The sequence below is a fragment of the Perna viridis genome, chromosome 1 (genome assembly GCF_037379345.1).
Source record: "Perna viridis isolate PV_CMFRI_1.1 ecotype Kerala chromosome 1, ASM3737934v1, whole genome shotgun sequence".
NCBI classification, from domain to species: domain Eukaryota; kingdom Metazoa; phylum Mollusca; class Bivalvia; order Mytilida; family Mytilidae; genus Perna; species Perna viridis.
Window position 1 is genome coordinate 25,994,763 of NC_142445.1, and position 18,114 is coordinate 26,012,876.

Consider the following 18,114-nt stretch of genomic DNA (forward strand, 5'->3'; position numbering starts at 1 on the left):
TGTACAAGGTTCTAAGCACTATTAAGTCGGCTTTAGCGACAAACCTGGCGCTGTTACCGTCTATTCTTTTGACACGTACTATGATCCGAACAGGGCTAGAATTTGTTTTAAAAAGACAGACAAAACCCCCCTTTAGCTTACTGTACAGTGCTATTATCTTAGTAGTTTTAAAAAATGAACACTTTTAACTACCTGTTAATTACATAAATGAAATAAACATTCTGTTCTTAATCGTGTATGGCTTGTTGAAAAATCGGAGTCTTCAACCTCGAGGTTTTCTTTGGGGAGTAACTTCCGATGTGATAGGGATGAGCCGCTGTGCTGTTCTACACAACTGTCAACGATTTTGGGAAAAAAATATTAAAAGGCAATTCAAATTATGCTTTGTATGTGTGATATGCACAAACACGCCACAAGTTTGGGGAACTACAACTTCTTTACAAAAACAACACATGTTTTTGTTAGTATTTTCCGTTGCGCAACAAAACTTTTTTTATGGCAGTAAAAGTTTCTCATTCAGCAAAGGAACAACTCAAATATGTATCTCGTTGATTTTATCATATTTTTAAATCGCTGTAAAGTATATAATATAATAACATATACATGTATGTTATTTTTTTTTCTATTTTCAGATGGACGGAATATGTAGTGATTTTGATAGTTAGCCACTTTACTTAAAGTGTGTAAACTACACGCTTAGATTTAATTGATGCTGGTATAAACTGTCGGTGCACGGATAAGATTAACCCTTTATAAATCCTGTCTTAGTAATATCTTATAAAATTTTCAAAGATCACGTTATCAAGTTGATTTCGAACAATTCGTTTTCAGATAATCTTTTGTCATTTAAAGATATGTGCAATTAAATATAAACTTTAAGAATATCCAAGCGATGAACATAAAATGGATGTTACAACAAACATGAAATTATGATGAAATGAAAACAAAAAAAAGGGGGGTGGATACAAGGATAATAGGGTATAAAAATTTTGATTGCTACTGGAAATAGCGAGTGGTGGGTAGGGTCGGTGAATTTAGCATCTTGTGGCGGAGAGCAAAGATTCCTACTCCGATTGAATACCACACAGGGTTCTGTAACGTGCGATGAGCGTGGTATCTTTCCCAACAAATTGCACTTTTATGATGTGCAGTCGGGATTTCAGTATTTTTGCCTAACGATTTGAGAATGTAACAAGCTAGGGTTATCCCATGTACACCTTGAACATACAACCCTACTGCTCTGTGGGCAGAGCGCCTTGGCCACCGGTCAAGGTTCTAAGCACTATTTGGTTGCTTTTTACAACAAGCCTGACGCTGCTGTCGTCTATTCTTTTGACACCCGGGTCCCCACGGGGCTAGAATTTGTTTTAAAAAGACAGACAAAACCCCTTTTTAGCTTACTGTACACTGCTATTATCTTAGTAGTTTCCAAAAAATGAACACTTTAATTACAGGCTTCATAGTAAAACGAAAGTAGAATGCATCGTTATATGTGCCATCCCGCCGAGGCGGATGGCAAACGTTAAAATTTCGAGTACTTAAATTCAAGCTGAAGCTCAATTTTGTGTTAGTTGTCAACATAATAATTCGATAGAATATTTGTTTAGATAATAAATTATTTCCCTAGATGTATTTATATAACCATGACACAAAAAAGGAATATCTTAATCATTAATTAATGACTTCGCCCCTGGGCCCTGATTACCTACTTACGGTCGGCTATGCAATACACACGACTGTCAAGAGAATTCACAAGGGGTCTGTGGATACGGTTTTGTAAAATAAATGTAAACACCTTGCACTGACAGTGTGATATACATGTAATTAACGGCCTAATGCACTTCGCATTGTTTCGTATATTCTGCGTACGTGCATAAATCTAAGTGTATATCTCAAGAATTCAAACAGTCGTTATGCCATTGTTTTCCGTGGTTCGTTTAACATACTTCAAGTAATCAAAAAACTATTTTTTGTACTAAAACGGGTCAGATATGTTTAATTCACATTAATGCTGTGGTCATACATGTTTGGCCATGGCCAGACTGAAATCAACAATAATCGTTTATATCAACTCTAAATAAATTAATAACTATTCTAGATGTACATGTATCTAAACTTGGATTGTGATTAATATTTGACACAATAATATAATATCAAAATCACACTATCACATATTTTCACAAATTCCTGAATGGTTTCAATAACAGTTATCATAGCCAATCCCTTAATTACTTTTTGATGAGTTAAATACTGTGGTAGAAGTTCTACCCACTTAAATATTATGACATTAACTGTCTGGATTGCAGGAAAGAAACTTGTGTACCCTTCCCCAATTGCCGAAAAAACCTATCCAAGCCTATTTGTTTGTTGTACATGTATGCTATTTTTTTATTTCATTTTTAGTAACAAAAAATAGGTGCCGTAAGCTGGCCCCGTATATAGGTTTTAGCAGTAAGCTGGCCTCGAGAAAGCCAGTGTACTGGCAAAAAAATAGTTATGTCTCCCAAAAAGTGCAAATTTAATACAATCAAATACATAATCGTTAGATAACACAAAATAATGTTAAAGTAGTTAATTCAAGCAATATATAGCGTAAAATTACAACAAAATACCGATTTTCCTAAAAGACCATTTGTAAGCAAGGCCAGTTTACGGGCTTATTGTGTTTATTTATATAAGGCAAAAGTCAACTTTTTTTATTTTTTCTTTCTTCAGACTTCATAATTCACTATTCAACAATATTTGTCAACAACCAAAGGCATTATCAAGTAACCAAATGTTTTAGCTTTGAAGGGTACCAAGGAGATTGCGTTTATTTAAAGTAGTTTTGTAGTTTTATACAAAATATGTACCCCATACCATAATGAATTAGCTAAAAATGAAACATTTATCGATGTCAACACCCCAAATCACACATGAATCTTTAAGAATGCATTAAGGTGGTATTTCTATTCAATAGAATCATATTTTATATATTTAGAATTAATATAAAGACTTATGTCGATTTCCATGGTCAGAATTGTAAATAATTTACCTAAAATGGATTTTCGTTTTTCATTTTTACTAATTTAAAGAAAATTCACACCACAAGTCGTTGCACGCTAAACGCCTCTATATTCTGGTATCATTTGAAAGGTAATACTATTTTCTACTAAATATAACCATATAATACCTGTTTCTATGCAAAGGTAACAAAAAAAAAATACTCCTATCCCTGAAAAAAAAGTGCTTAGAATAGACCTTAGTGGGCATTTTTTTCACTTTAAAATATAACAAGTACTGACAGGAGATACGGAACAAAGACCTGTCTAGTTCACGCTCTTAGTTCTTAAGTTTGAGGGAAGAGTATAAAAAATGACAAAACGGGGAAATTTAAGATATTTCAACTTCATGAATTAATTCCGTTGTTGGTCTCAATTTGATATAAAACTATTACAACAGTAATCGCGGACTGATATCAATGCAGTTTTCTTACTTGAGTCAATGATTAAAAAATTATCAAAAGCCCCTCTTGATTCATAGGAGCTTTTCATAGGAGGTTTTTCTGAAGAATGGTAAGAGGCTAGCTTCATCTTACCAATATCTTTAAAAGCACCAGTGCTGTCACAACGTGTAAAGGTGTGCAGTCCTAAAAGAGCACTACAGAAATCCTGATCATATTCATCAGACAACTTTGTGATATTAATCAACTTCATATTCCCTATTCCAGTATCAAATAAAACATTTACTTCTTTTAAAGACAGGGCATAGAAAAAAAGAATACAAATATATTAGTGTCTGGACTGCGGACACGGAAATATTTGCAACCTTTTTCAATTCCAAAGATAGAAGCAGTATAGAATTACCCTCGTGTCTATTTCCTCCTGTGAAGATCGCAAAATGATTTCTATTTCTTTTTGCTCAACTCGTCCTTCCTGAGATGCTTAGAGGAAAACCTTTCCTTTAAAGACAGCTATTACCTTCTTGTCGCTAAATTTATATCACTGTAGCTGTCATTTTTCCTAGCCCTACAAACCATTTTTATTAATTGTACCTTGTTTTCATCGTTGCTGAGGAACTTCTTCCAATCAAATGATTTTTTGGTGTTCTCTCCTCTGAGAATCAACTTCTCTCCTTCATTTCTTTCCATTCCTTTCACAGAGTTTTCTGTATACATATCTGTTCTGAAAATTGTGTCAGACCTCTTCACTGCAGGATCGAAGACTTTACTGCAAATATCATTAAATGTAGCAGGACGTTCTTTCAAATAATAAAAAATGACATTGCCATCCTCTATCACCCGGGTTTCATGGTTAGGTGGCGCAGAACATTTGGATTAAACGATGGAAGCCTTTAGATTTGTCAGTTTTATTAAGAAAATCATCTACTGTTCCAATACTGTAAGGCACAGGTGTTAAAGGATAACACATAAGTCCTCAATGTTGGCAAGGAAAACGGAAAAGTATGTAAGGTAACAAGCGTAATTCTGACCCCAAAAACTGAAAAATTACACATAAGGAAAAGAACTTCCCATTCAGAAACAGAGTATGGTGGACATTTTCCAGGGCTAACATAACAATCAGGAAGGGAAGTTTGAGTCACTATTTGAAGAGACCTGCTACCTGTCTTTTCATAAGTTGAAAAAGTTGGTGCAAATCCTCCAACGGCCTGTTCTGCAGGGCAATCAAAGTCCTACAACATAATTCCATGTGATGAATGTACAGATACCATGCCACATATATCGATTAAAAGCAGGTCATAGTTGTCGAAGTCAGAGTGAAAATTAAATGGATCTTCGGGATGGCGTGCAATTTGAGGCGACAGTACAATCTATGTGCTTTCTACTGCTACAGCAATGGTTGTTTCCAATTCTAAGAAAAAAGAGTAGGTCTCACAGTGACCTAGTCCTTTAAGAAGAGTAGTGAGTTCTGCACTTCGAAACCAATGTCTAAAAGCTATAAAAAGAAAAATATGCTTCGGTAGTTTCCAACGTCCATTAGTAATAGCTCTGCAAATATCTTGTACAACTGAATCAATAAAAATACGGGACTTGGTTTTGTTTGTCAGTAACAAGGACACTACAAACTCACACAAATTCTTTGGCAAAACAACTGTGCTATTCTCAACATATTGAGCAGTAGGTGGCCATTCTAATTCCTAATCGACATCAAATGCATTGAATATTGCGTATCGGCAAATTTGTTTACCTGTCCTAGCACCGAGGTTTTAATGACGGCATTACTAAATCTGAAGTTGAGCTAAATACTAAGTTCGAGAGGTATTTCCCTGACTTTTTCGTGTCAATAAAACAAAGTTTGGTACCATACTTCTTCTGTAAGGTCAATTTAAGGTTTCAGCTCTATAATTTGGGTTACCAATCTTCGTCTTGCTTAGTTCTGAAACATAAATATCACGAAGGAAGCTGAGATTTACGACCTCGTTCTTAAAAAAATCATTTTCAATTACTTCCTCAGGTTTGAAAAAAGAGGTCCTATGAACAGCCTCTAACTAAGATTGTTGCTGTCGTCTCTCATCATCTTGACTTCTCCATCGTAATGGATTGCTAATATACTTACTTCAACAGCTTTTATGGTACTGTGCTCCACAGGCAAACAAGTCTACACCCCTTATTCGCGTCAACAAAGCGTCGTCCATCTACTGTTCAGCTGCCTTGAACACAGTAATTGCACCACTGGAATCGAACATGGATAGCTTTCCTTCAACCAAACACCTTTTCTTCTAACAGACTTCTGAATTTTCCCACAGAAAATACATTTCAGTGAAAACAGAACACATTCTGGCTCCTTTGAACGCATTATTCGTTTGTTCACAGAGCCATCGAAAGATGACCCGGCGTCTGTTTTCAAAGCCCCCAGTCTATCAGTGTGTGCTGTAAACTTTTTATAACAAAATCTTTGGTAACTACAGTCATCAGAATATGATTCAGGAAAGGAACAACGTAGTAACATAAAAACCATGAACAGAGTCAATAGGTTCGGACAGACGTTTATTTACATCTTCTAATTTCATAAAAGCCTCATAAGAACATGAAACGATATCTTCGTCTCCAGACTGAGAACTCCTTCCTGCTGTCTTTAAGTTATTAAGTTTTCTTTTTCTTGACATATTGATTAAACTCAATCACAACATAAAAATATAAACAAAAGGAAGTCTTACAAAACACACATATGAATCAAAATTTCAATCAAATACAATTTCCAAGATCGAAGTTTCATTGGAAAGTTCAAGATCATTTTCACAGAAATTTATATCATAAATTATGGTAAAATAATCGTATCAAGTCGAAAAGCACAACAGGAGTTCAATTTTACTTCGAATTCGGTGTTGATCGCGTTAAAGATTACAATTTCCAAGATCGAAGTTTTATTGGAAAATTCAAGATAATTTTTTTTTAAAATGACAGTGGTCTTTTTTTTTTCGGGTCAACAATTTTTTACGTTGTTATGTATTTGAAATAATTAATAACGATATATGGATCGAAAGGCCAGAAATTCGTCTATCTAATGGCACCAAATTCAATGCCATATGTTAATCGACATAAAAAAAAAAGATATAGCTTAAATTCATGGCAGTTAAGATAAGAAAAAGGGCGGGAGAAAGGGAATATTTCACACCATTGCATCTAATTAGAGTGGGACTTGCTAATTCTCTGGTTTAGTGATCGAACAAGTATACAGAATCCAAAAGTACTGAAAGATACAAGTTGTTTGAATATCCTCATGAGTCTCTCAAGACTACTCCTTATTGGTAGCCTATTAGAAGTTGTATTTAGTATCGTAGAAGTGACAGAACTCTGAATATGTCCTACTACTGCTTGGGCTGCTGTGTTGGTGCTCTGGCCTGATTGTATGGTCACATAACTCACATTGATAATAATTAGACAGCAAATAAAAAAAAATGACAAATTTACATGCTTCGACTGTGGTTTATCTGTGTACAAAAGCCTACAGTGCACTTATATGACTTTGAGAGAATCCAAATTTTAAGGCTTTTAAGACATATATGTGAAAATATTTGGTTCAATCCTATGAGATGCAGAAGCAAATGCTATGCATTGAAATTGGTGAAACGGACAAAAATCATGGGAGATTGATTTATCATGTATATTTTTAAATGTGGATCATCAAATCTACATGTCTGAAAAGTTGAAAAAAGTTGTGGTTTTCAACCACGATGTAAAGAAAATAAACAAAGTCCTCGGTAGACAGGAAGTTGCCGATTTATTTTTTTACTTCAAAAATGGATCCCACAATATGGCATACGTATAGAGGGAATGTTTTAAAATTTCAAACAGTTGTATTGAGTATAGTATAGTTATTTAAAAAAGTGTGACGAAAATTGAGGCTTACAAAAACATAAAGTCAAAAGAATAAAAACAAACTCCCCGGTAAACAGGAAGTTGTTGTCGAATTTTCCAAAAATGGATTACACTATATAGCATATCTACGGGAAAAGTGTGTTAAAAGAAGAGAACAGAAGAGGTCGCGGTATAACTATAAGACGATAAGATTACCGTGGTAACGTATAGCAAAGCGCAGTAATACCAATTTTGAAAAAGGGCCGGTAATGTATTGCGTTCGATCTAATATATGGGGACGAAAATTTGTATTAGGGGACTGGTTTCTTGCTCTGTTGCAGCAACTGTTAGGAGCAAGAATCGTAAACAGGTAAACTGAAAAGAAAAAAAATCTATATCCTGCTTTGGAGATTAAAATAAAATGCAAGAATGTCAAACTAATTGTCATATCTATTTTTTTCCAATATATTGAATGGACAAAATTAAAAAATAAAAAAAAAAATCTTACACAAAGTTTCATTCGCCGTCTTTAGATGGCCGGTAAGGACAGTTACAGTGGTCACCAGCTTTACCCTAATGATTTACTGAGCAACACTTCTGTCAAAAGCACATGTACTACATACCAACCTAAAGACCAATTAATTGATGATAGATATAAGAAAACAAGGACCATTAAATTGATTTATATTTGCAGTCTTAAAGCTGTTCATGACGCATATGGTGTTAAGAAACCACACAACCAATCGCAATAAAGCTTTAATGATAGAAAGCAATAGCGTTAGAAAGAAGAAAAGTGTATCACAAAATGTATCGCAATAATGGAGATGTCAGTTGCAATGGTATTGTCGGGAATGATGGCATAGGAAAGGTCAGAAGGGAAGGAGACGATAACACTGAAAATCGGAGACAAAGGAAACATATCGAACGCTGCTTTGGTTTCTATGGATGTAGAAACTGTAAAAATGATTGGAAAAGCGCTTACACATGGCGCATTGCAGGAACTTTAAAGGTGTATAATCTGCAATGAATAACGATATGAATTATGGTAATGTTTTAACTCGAATAAGTTTTATATGGAAGGTAACTGTCGACACGCTCCTAGACAAACAGATGAAAACAAACAAGTTTAAACAATCAAATAAACAAAAACAAACAAACAAACAAAAACAAAAAAAAAAAACAACAAAAAAACCAAAAAAAAAAAAAAAAAAAAAAACATGTAAACAAATAAACAAACAAAAACGCATGGGCTACACTCTTACAAAATTGGCTCAACGACAGAAATGGACAGGCTGCCGTAAACATGGAGTAGAATCCGACATACCACCATATTGCATCCCACGATATGGAACTATATACTAAATATCTATAGTGGCTGTAATTTATATTAGCTGAGAAAAATTGTTACTCAAATATTTCCCTGCCCGCCCGCAATTCAACTTTCTATACGCCCATTTGCACGGATGCAACTCGGCCAAAAAAAAAACAAAAAACAAAAAAAAAACAAACAAGAAAAAACGAACAAATGAGATATTTGTTTGTTTTGTCCTTTTTTTTTTTTTTGAAAGATTTCTTACTCATTTTTATCATTTGTTTGTTTTCAGGTTGTATACAGACAGCAGTGTCAAGAATGCTGTGAATATAAATTTCCATATAAAACGGAATACCTAAAATGCCAAATGTGTAAAAATCCGGTACCAGATTGTACTTGCAGTGATAATGAATTGCCCAACAATAATGAGAACCGACCTCATAGAGCTGATTTATGTGAAAGATGCAAAACAGCCTCTCCGTGTCGTTCGAGTAAAAGGAACTGAATTGTTCTGTTTGGGTGTCGATCGTTCTTATAGTTCAGTTAAGATCCTCATTTATCATATTTTTCAGATTGCAGATGTAATAAGATTAAACATTTCTAGGACTAAAATATTCATTTAAATAAGGAATAAGGCAATTCAAGCTGAATTCTGTTGAGCATAGGCTCAATTGTACTCTGTTTATTCATATATTGAAATAATATTTAACACTTGAGGCAATAGTATTGTGATACATTATAGTTTAGATCAATAAAATGCGCATTTCCAGTCTGAATTGCTGATAAACCGAAAAACAAATTCCACCGATTTTCAGTTACGTACACACAGGACGCAAACAGCATGCAGGTGCAAATTTCTGAATTTTTTTTTTAAATCAATTTTGACCGAAGAGCAGAATTGGTACAGTAGTCGCCAGAGCCATCAGATTTGTAAAACCTATTAGCATCTGCAATTATCTCTTACATCACCGCAAAAATAAAAAGTTCCAATGGCATAACACGTTAAGATTCAAATACAGATAGTTAGTATCATATTATAGGCATAATTTAACACTATATTATTTACGTCAATAAGCAAGCCCAATAAACAACATTTACTGCGAACTAAATATGCTGAATAATATAGTTTGATTTAACAACGATACAATTAAAAAACGTTGACCTCTAAGCTCTTATCGGTAACTGTTGCTCATTTCTTTGCATTTACCCGGGTAAACCAGTCGTTCCCTGTCGATGTATTTAAGTTGCCAACAAATGCTTATTTCCTACACGCATAATAAACCATTTGATGTTAAATTAGAATTGAAAACCCCACGAGAACTTATATAAAGAAAGAGGTTCCAAACAAATTGCTGCGGCAGATGCAGAGGGGTGCTGAGTGTTGGTACTCCCCCCTTTTTATTGGAAATTTTGTCATTTTTATGCGTAAAATTATTAGTACGTTATCGCTTCGTGACATCGGAAGTCCGGAGCGAATAAAAATAAAATTTGCTTAGACGACGGCATAGGAATATGGATAATTATGGAACTAGGTACCCAGAAACATGGCGCTTTTACCTGACAATTAGATGTCTATGTGACATTTTGTAGTACGTGAGATATATAGCTGACAATAGTTGAAGCTGGTTGGTAGGTACATGTATCTAGGGACAGGTTTATTTCAATGAATTTGGTCTAAGTTTGAATGATTTGGCAGACAGTTTCGACCTGCAGATCGACATATCGCGCGAGTTTTATGTACATTTATCTAGGTGTTCCATGTAAACCGACATTGAACCTGAATAGTAAACAAACTGACACACTGCTATATAGAATGCCACGCGAAATTTGGTGTGATTAAAAAAAAATTGAAAATATCCTTTGTAATCAGCATGATGGTGGATTTAAATCAAATAGTTCAAAATGAACCATTTACAACAATAAGCTTGTGCATGTTTAGATACGTTTGAAGTCGATCCTTTTTCTTTCCTTCTAGCTTATCCATATTTTAGCAATCTAACGATTATTTGAGGCATAAAAAATCAAAGAGTAATCAAGGGGACCACGGCTATAGGGTAATCAAAAGAATGTATTCCAGGGACAAAGACCAGACATGGAAAACAGACATACACAACAAAATACATAAAGTAACTAAAATCATATACAAAATAACAAAATCAAATGAGCAACTCGGATTTCACTAAAAACTGGGAGCATGGACCAGGTGCACCAGTAGAGTAAGCGTCCTCTGCTTTTCTAGAAACACCCGCCGAGTTGCTCATAAAAAGTCAAGTCCGGGGTAGACAAACTAAGAAAGGAAAACTATGATCCGTTGAATAAATCAGTTTTCATGGCGCAGATGCAAACACCATAACAATCCACGAGTTCATTATGACAACCATAAAACTTCTGTAGTGATGACTTCAATATTGTAGCAACATAACCCTGTTCCAGAATCCTATTTGTTAGAGTTATAGCGCAATACAAAAAGTCTGCGTAGTTTCGGCAAGCTCTGGCATAACGTAAGAGTTGTGATATGAACACTCCATACGCAGGTGCCGAATGCTGCCACAGATGAATGAAAAGTCATCACGTTTGTTGCAAAGTTTGGTTAACCTTTACCATCGATTTCTAAGTGTAGGTCAAGATATGAGGCTGACTTCACAGTGTCTGTAGTATCCTTTATCTCAAGTTCTTTGGGTAGATGCGAAGTATCAAATCCCCGAAATCAGGATTGTTTGAAGATAATACGTCATCTGTATAGTGGAAACTGAGATAAAAGGATCTAGCCAAACGATATTCTTTCTTTCGGATCAGATCAGCTATAAAGTAATCCTAATAAGAGTGAAGGAATAGGTCAGCAAGTAAAGGAGCACAATTTGTTCCCATTGGAATTCCAACCGTTTGTTGAAAAACACCTCTACCACACTGGACAAATATGTTGTCGTTTAAAAATTCCAGTATTTTGTAAACATCTTCCTCTGTATATTTGGAAGATGATTTGGAACTATTTCTTACAAAGTATGAGGAATCTCTACCAAGAACTATATATTTGTATCTAGGTGTACCATCTTTAAAAAAAAACAACGATGTATAATGTTTTAAGTCGTGATTTTAACTGAGTATGGGGAATAGAAGTATACAGTGTTGAAAAATCATAGGTTTTAATGCTATCAAATTCAGATAATAGTCTTGCACTGATTGTCTCCAAAAGATCTTTCGAATTTTTCATGATTCACATTGAATTCATACCACTACGAACAATCCGTATAAATTGATTCAGTGCATGTGTACTTTGATTTGTTGATATAATTAACAGCAAACAATATTAGTACGCGTCCATAAAAATAGGTACAGGTTAGTTTTGGGCACTTAAAACCTTGTGGTCGCGGAAGGTTGTCAAAGCCAAGGGGTGGTGTTGGGAATGTGCTCTCGATATCATTTTAAATTCCCCTTTCGGCGTGCATCTCAAACAACCTCTGACAACTAAAGTCCAACTCCAACCTTCACGATGGGTTTACCAACTGGTGAACCTGGTCCAGCCGTTTCGACTGACTGGAGAAGGGGCGAAGACGAAACACTGGCGCCTTAAAACCAGATAGCCTTGGGTAGATGGGGCTCGTAAACCTTGGAAGGTAGCCCATCTAAGAGAAGGAAAACTCTGATCTAAAACCTCCGCTGCCTTGCGGCTACACCCTTCGACAGGGAAAGGTTCAGGAAACAACCTCGAGGAAATTCCAGAACTAGGAATCTGTAACTTCCTTCCTGTGCTTCCAGGATCAGAACTTCTGTTCAGAAGCTCAGGGTGAGGTAACCCCGACAGAAAACCTAGAGTGCTGAAGACGGAGGTGTTGGGCTATATCGCGTACTCGAACAGACCACAACACCACGCGCAAACAGCCAAACTGACACTTGAAACCATGAACAAACTATTTGGTGCTCGCCCTGTGAGGACCCACCAGGCAGGTGCAGTGCCGGGCTCTCTGTCTCGAAGGAGCCCAACCAATGCTACTGGAGGTACCTTAGTTTCGTCTTGTGGAGTCAAGGGACAAACAAGGAGAGCTACTGACCATAGAAAGATCAAACCGAAAAGAAAAGAGCAACCAAATTACCATCGTGCAGTGGAATGCAGAAGGGGTATCAAACAAGAGAGAAGAATTTCAACACTTTCTTCATGAAAACAATGTGAACATCTGCTGTATTGAAGAAACACATCTGCAAGAGGACAAACTTTTTTTAAGACCAAGTCTTCAGGAGTGATAGAAAGGGAAGAAAGAAAGGTTGTGGAATGACTCTTGTAAGGAACAACATTAATGCCTTAGGGACAAAAACGTTTATGGAGGAAGCAGAGTACATTGAAATCAAATCAACTATTGGGAAAAGCTCGTATAACATCGTTAACTTCTACTGTCCCAATGATAAGAAACTGTCACTAGACACCATACAAATACCAGACAGTTCATTCCTCATAGTAGATGATTTTAACAGCCAATCACAAAGTTTGGGATATAATACCATGGACAAAAGAGGGTAGACCATAGAAGACATAGAAAACCATCTTATCTTTGTCAACGACGCCACTGACGCGCCTACTTTTTATTCTCGTCGATGGCATGCAACCACCACACCAGATCTAGCTTTCTGTACTGACGATATACACAGGCAAATTGGAGTATGTTTCATGCCAGAACAAATTAACTTACAAGGGACATAGAAATAGAGGGAAAGAATATTAATAATGTGGTGAAAGCATTTAACACTGCTAAAGGAAAGTATACCAAGAGGTGTAAGAAAGGACTACAAACCATACTGGTCCAGTGAGATACAGGTAACACACAAGGCACTCACTAGGGCAAGGGATGATGCAGAATTAAATCCCAGTCAGGAAAATAACATCAAACTCTAAAAGTGCAAGGCCAAACATCTAAGAACAAAGATTGAATGCCAAAGGAAAGGGTGGAGAGACAAAACATCATCTATGGATACATAAAAGATACAGAGCTTTGTAACTTGACAAAAGCGCTGAATGATGAGGGAAGCAAAGGTGAAAAGATCACCCTAGAAGTTGAAGGAGAAACAATTATAGGGAAAGAGGCTGCAAATGAATTTGCGAAAGGCTATGAGAAAGAAAGCAACACTGATATACCACCATCACGGAAAGAAGAAGTAAGAACTGAATTGAGAGAAAGATCAAAGGTGCCAACACAAGAACTTATGCAGAGAGATATCACCATGTTTGAGATGGAGGCAGCCATCAGAAAAATGAAAATGAAAAAGGCACCAGGCCCAGATAACTTCACCAATGAAATGCTTAAACACCTTGGCACCTTAGCATCAACAACTTTGCTAGAGATTCTCAACCTGAGCTGGAGACAAGGTCAAGTCCCTCAATGTTGGAAAGAAGCCATAATGATGCCAATACTGAAGAGTCGAAAGCCTCAAGCTACCGCCCAATTAGTCTAACAAGCAGTTGCTGCAAATTAATGGAGCGTATAATCAACAAGCGCCTACAGACATACTTGGAATCGGAGAACATTCTTGGTCATGAACAAGCTGTTTTTGGACAGTACAAGAGCACAGAAGATCAGACAACACATCTATCTCAAGTAGTCGAGGATGCATTTCAATCAAAGAAAGTAACGCTAGCTGTCTTTGTAGATCTTCAGAGAGAATTTGACAAAGTTTGGAAAGATGGCATTCTTGTGAAACTTCTTAGATTTGGAGTAAGTGGAAGAATGTGCAAGTGGACCAACTCATATCTGTACAATAGAAGGGAAAGGGTATTCGTAGATGAGAAGCATGGCCGAAAAATGCTTCTAAAACAGGGTATACCACAGGGGGGAGTATTGTCACCTACTCTATATGAATGACCTAGTTCCTGAGCTACCAAATGGTGTACAATCAGCAGATGATCTTGTCCTCTGGTGCTCTGAAGAGTATTCAACTACTGCAAGGTACAGGATACAAACAGGATTAAATATGGTAGTCAAATGGCCAATGAGTGGTGTGTTACCACCAATAGAGAGAAAACAATAGCAACCCTCTTTACACTCTTACCTAAAACCCAATCTGTCAAACTGACCATGGATGACATCCACATCAAAATGGATGATCAGTAAACATACCTTGGTGTAACCTTCGATAAAAGGCTTACATGGAAACAGCATATAGTAACAGCAGAAGCCAAAGCCAGACGAAAACTAAACATCATGAGAAAACTTGCTAGTACAAACTGGGGTACTAATGAGAAAGTTTTGAATCTGTCTATGAAGGAAATGTACGCCCACATCTAGAATATGGCTTTGGTGCTTGGATGACACTAGTTAAGTCTCACCATCAAACTCTAGATAAAGTCCAGAATCAGGCACTCCGCATCATCACAGGAGCCATGAAATCAACACCTATTGCTAGTATGGAGGAAATTACAAACATACAACTATTAAGTAAGAGGAGAGAAAGTAAAGCTATAATACAGGCCGCTAAGTATCAATGCTTACCAAACCATCCAATGAATGGGAGACTGAAACAACTATCCTCAGGCAGACTCAAAAGATCCAGTTTTACTCTAGAAACAAGAGCATTGCAAAGAAAATACCAAGAACATCTACCTAAGCATGTCAAACCTATAGATTTTAAAATGAATGACAATCTATGTGCAGAGAAGGAGGACAATGTAAAAATTCAGACAACAGTTCCGTTACTCAGTGCCAAAGATGAACAATCAAACATCGTCAGAAAAAAACGTAACAATGAGCATGGTGGAAGAAGAGTATCCATAAACATTGTGGGCATGAGTTTACACAGATGGTTCAGCCACAAACGCGACAACAAAAGGAGGGGCCGGTATCTACATAGAATACCCAAATGGAGTACAACAGTCAATGGCAATACCAACAGGATTACATTGCTTCAACTACAAGGCTGAAGAAGAAGCACTCATACATGCAGCAAATTACATCAAGGAAAATGCAGAAAATATGAAAGTAGTATTCCTAATACATGCCCCCTCCGTAATGCAAGCACTGACCAACAACAAACTACCACAACTTGAAAGAGCTATTTATTCCATCAAGAGCCTTAAAACTGCCATACAGTGGATACCTTCACATTGTGGAATCAATGGAAATGAAAAAGCAGATAAGCTAGCAAAGGAAGGCGCTCAACAACAGCAAGATGAAAATCATGTCTGCTACACAGAGATGAAGACCATCATCAAGTCTCTGCACAATACTCCTCAGAAACAAGATAGCTACCATCAACTAAAAAGATTTGAGCAAACTACAATCCTCAGGCTCAGGACAGGACACAACAGACTCAACCAACATCTATACAGAGTTTTGAAGGTCATACCATCACCTATGTGTCCCTGTGTAGAAGCAGAGAAGGATACAGAACACTTTCTGCAGATGTGCAAGTTACACCAGGCACATAGAGAGAAGATAACCAACCCCCATTACAGAGAAATTGCATGGACCTGTGGAAGACCTACAGAAGACGGCCAGATTTGTTGAGGAGACTGGCATTTAAGTGTAATGGCGAAAGACAAGAAGAAGAAAACGTTAAGTGTAAAAATGGCCTTTGGATAAACAAATATTATATTATTTTTTGTTTGTTTTGTCCAATGGAGTAACCCCTTCTGTCAAAACCAAAACATTCACAGTATTAATTTTATATGCAGTGTACTAAAATTTAAATCTTAGCCAAAATTTCAATCGTTTTGGGTAATGTTGGTCTTGTTTTTATCTTCCATGTGTAACTATCATTTAATTAAGTTTGATTTCCCAAACGTTTGCAATGTTGTTCGGGGTAGAAAAGCTAGACAAAACCTACTATATTTGATCGTTTCGACTTGGGACAGAAAATGCCACCAGTGACAGGTGAGTATGAGCAATCAGTATACAAATATGTTGAAGTCACATATGAAATATACAAGTGTTATGTTTCCATAATTCTAGAATCATAAGAGCCTATGACCATGTAACGGTCGTCATTTGCGCAATGACTACTATTATTGCGTGTTTTCGGAGTTGACTGGTCGTCATTTGTAGGTTCAGGCAAGAAGCAACTTACGATCTTTTTACACCCAAGAATACGCCAAACTTAGGTAGCAGCAAATGAATACTGGTCAGAACACTCAAAAATTCGTATTTATTTTGCTAACACTCCATTCCGTTGAAAAAAAATGTTCAATGCGTGCAAAATTCGGGCAAAAATGGACAAATAATTGCCAAGAACCTCCTCTTCAAAATCCGTTGATGGTTTGATCGTTCTATTATATTGTAATATGCATGAGGTCTCCTTGTTACTGTAAACTTGACGATTATGATCTTAAATTTTGGGATGATTCAAGTTCATTCAACATGGTTCAATGTTTGTTTGTTGTTGGGGTTTAACGTTCGAGCAGCAATATTTCAGCTATATTCAGACGATCAACATGGTTCAAGCACATGTTCCAAAAACACTATTTGTGATGTAACTATATTTTTGGGTTCCGTGTTAAGAAGAGTCATAATGCATGTGAAAAAAAACATTACCTTGAAGAGTATTGACAAGTTTGATTTATTATCCAAACGTCAAATATTGATTATTATGGTATATTTATAACCAAGCAGCATGACATCGTCTTCAATGTTTATGAATGACGTCATTTACGTTTACTTTCACTCCCGGGTTTTGGGGATGGCATTTCATAAGTTTTCAAGCTAGGTTTGAGTCATATGTTAATCTTGATATTGTTTAATGTAAATGTTGACTCCTAGATTGATAGCAGTTTCGATATTTATTCCGATATTTTAAACCTATAGATATTTGGGACCATGGACTATTTGTAGTGACGTATTTCACCACTTCACATAGCAACAGCGTCAACGGAAATGCTAGCCGATTAATTTGAGTTTTATAGAAAAAGAACGAGTTAATGGAAGAGAACCACAGGGATCTTTACACAAATATGAAATAACATTAGGGACATATCATGAGCCAAGGTTCCTTTGTTTGCTTACATGTAATCATTATCATGAGCCAGCGTATGAATAATTTCGAAGGTATAAATATGGAGCTAGTTCTCGTCGAACATGGCAGAGTGCATTTGGCTGCATTGCTGTCAACATCATTTGAATTATTAGGAAACAGCCATGGGAAGGACTTAATGCTGCAAGAAACCATCATTTATTGCAATCTCCCACCACACCGATAGTGTCGTTTGACGTTTATTGCGTTTTACAATATCATACGATATTTTCCGCCAATATAGGAGCACCACCGGAGGAATTTGATAGGAACCAGGCTTTGAAATGAGTGAAATACAAGCATTATTTATGGTGGATAAGAAATACGAAGGGACTTTAGGACGCATGGTTAACATTTCTAAGGATCGTTTGATGTGGAAAAGGAACTAGAAACTATTAACTTTAGCTGGTGAATACCATTAGTATTACATTTGGACTAGGATGAGGGCAACATAACAAGTCACACAAGGCGTACATTTTATTAAAGACACAGAAACTGCTATCACTAGGAGTCAACA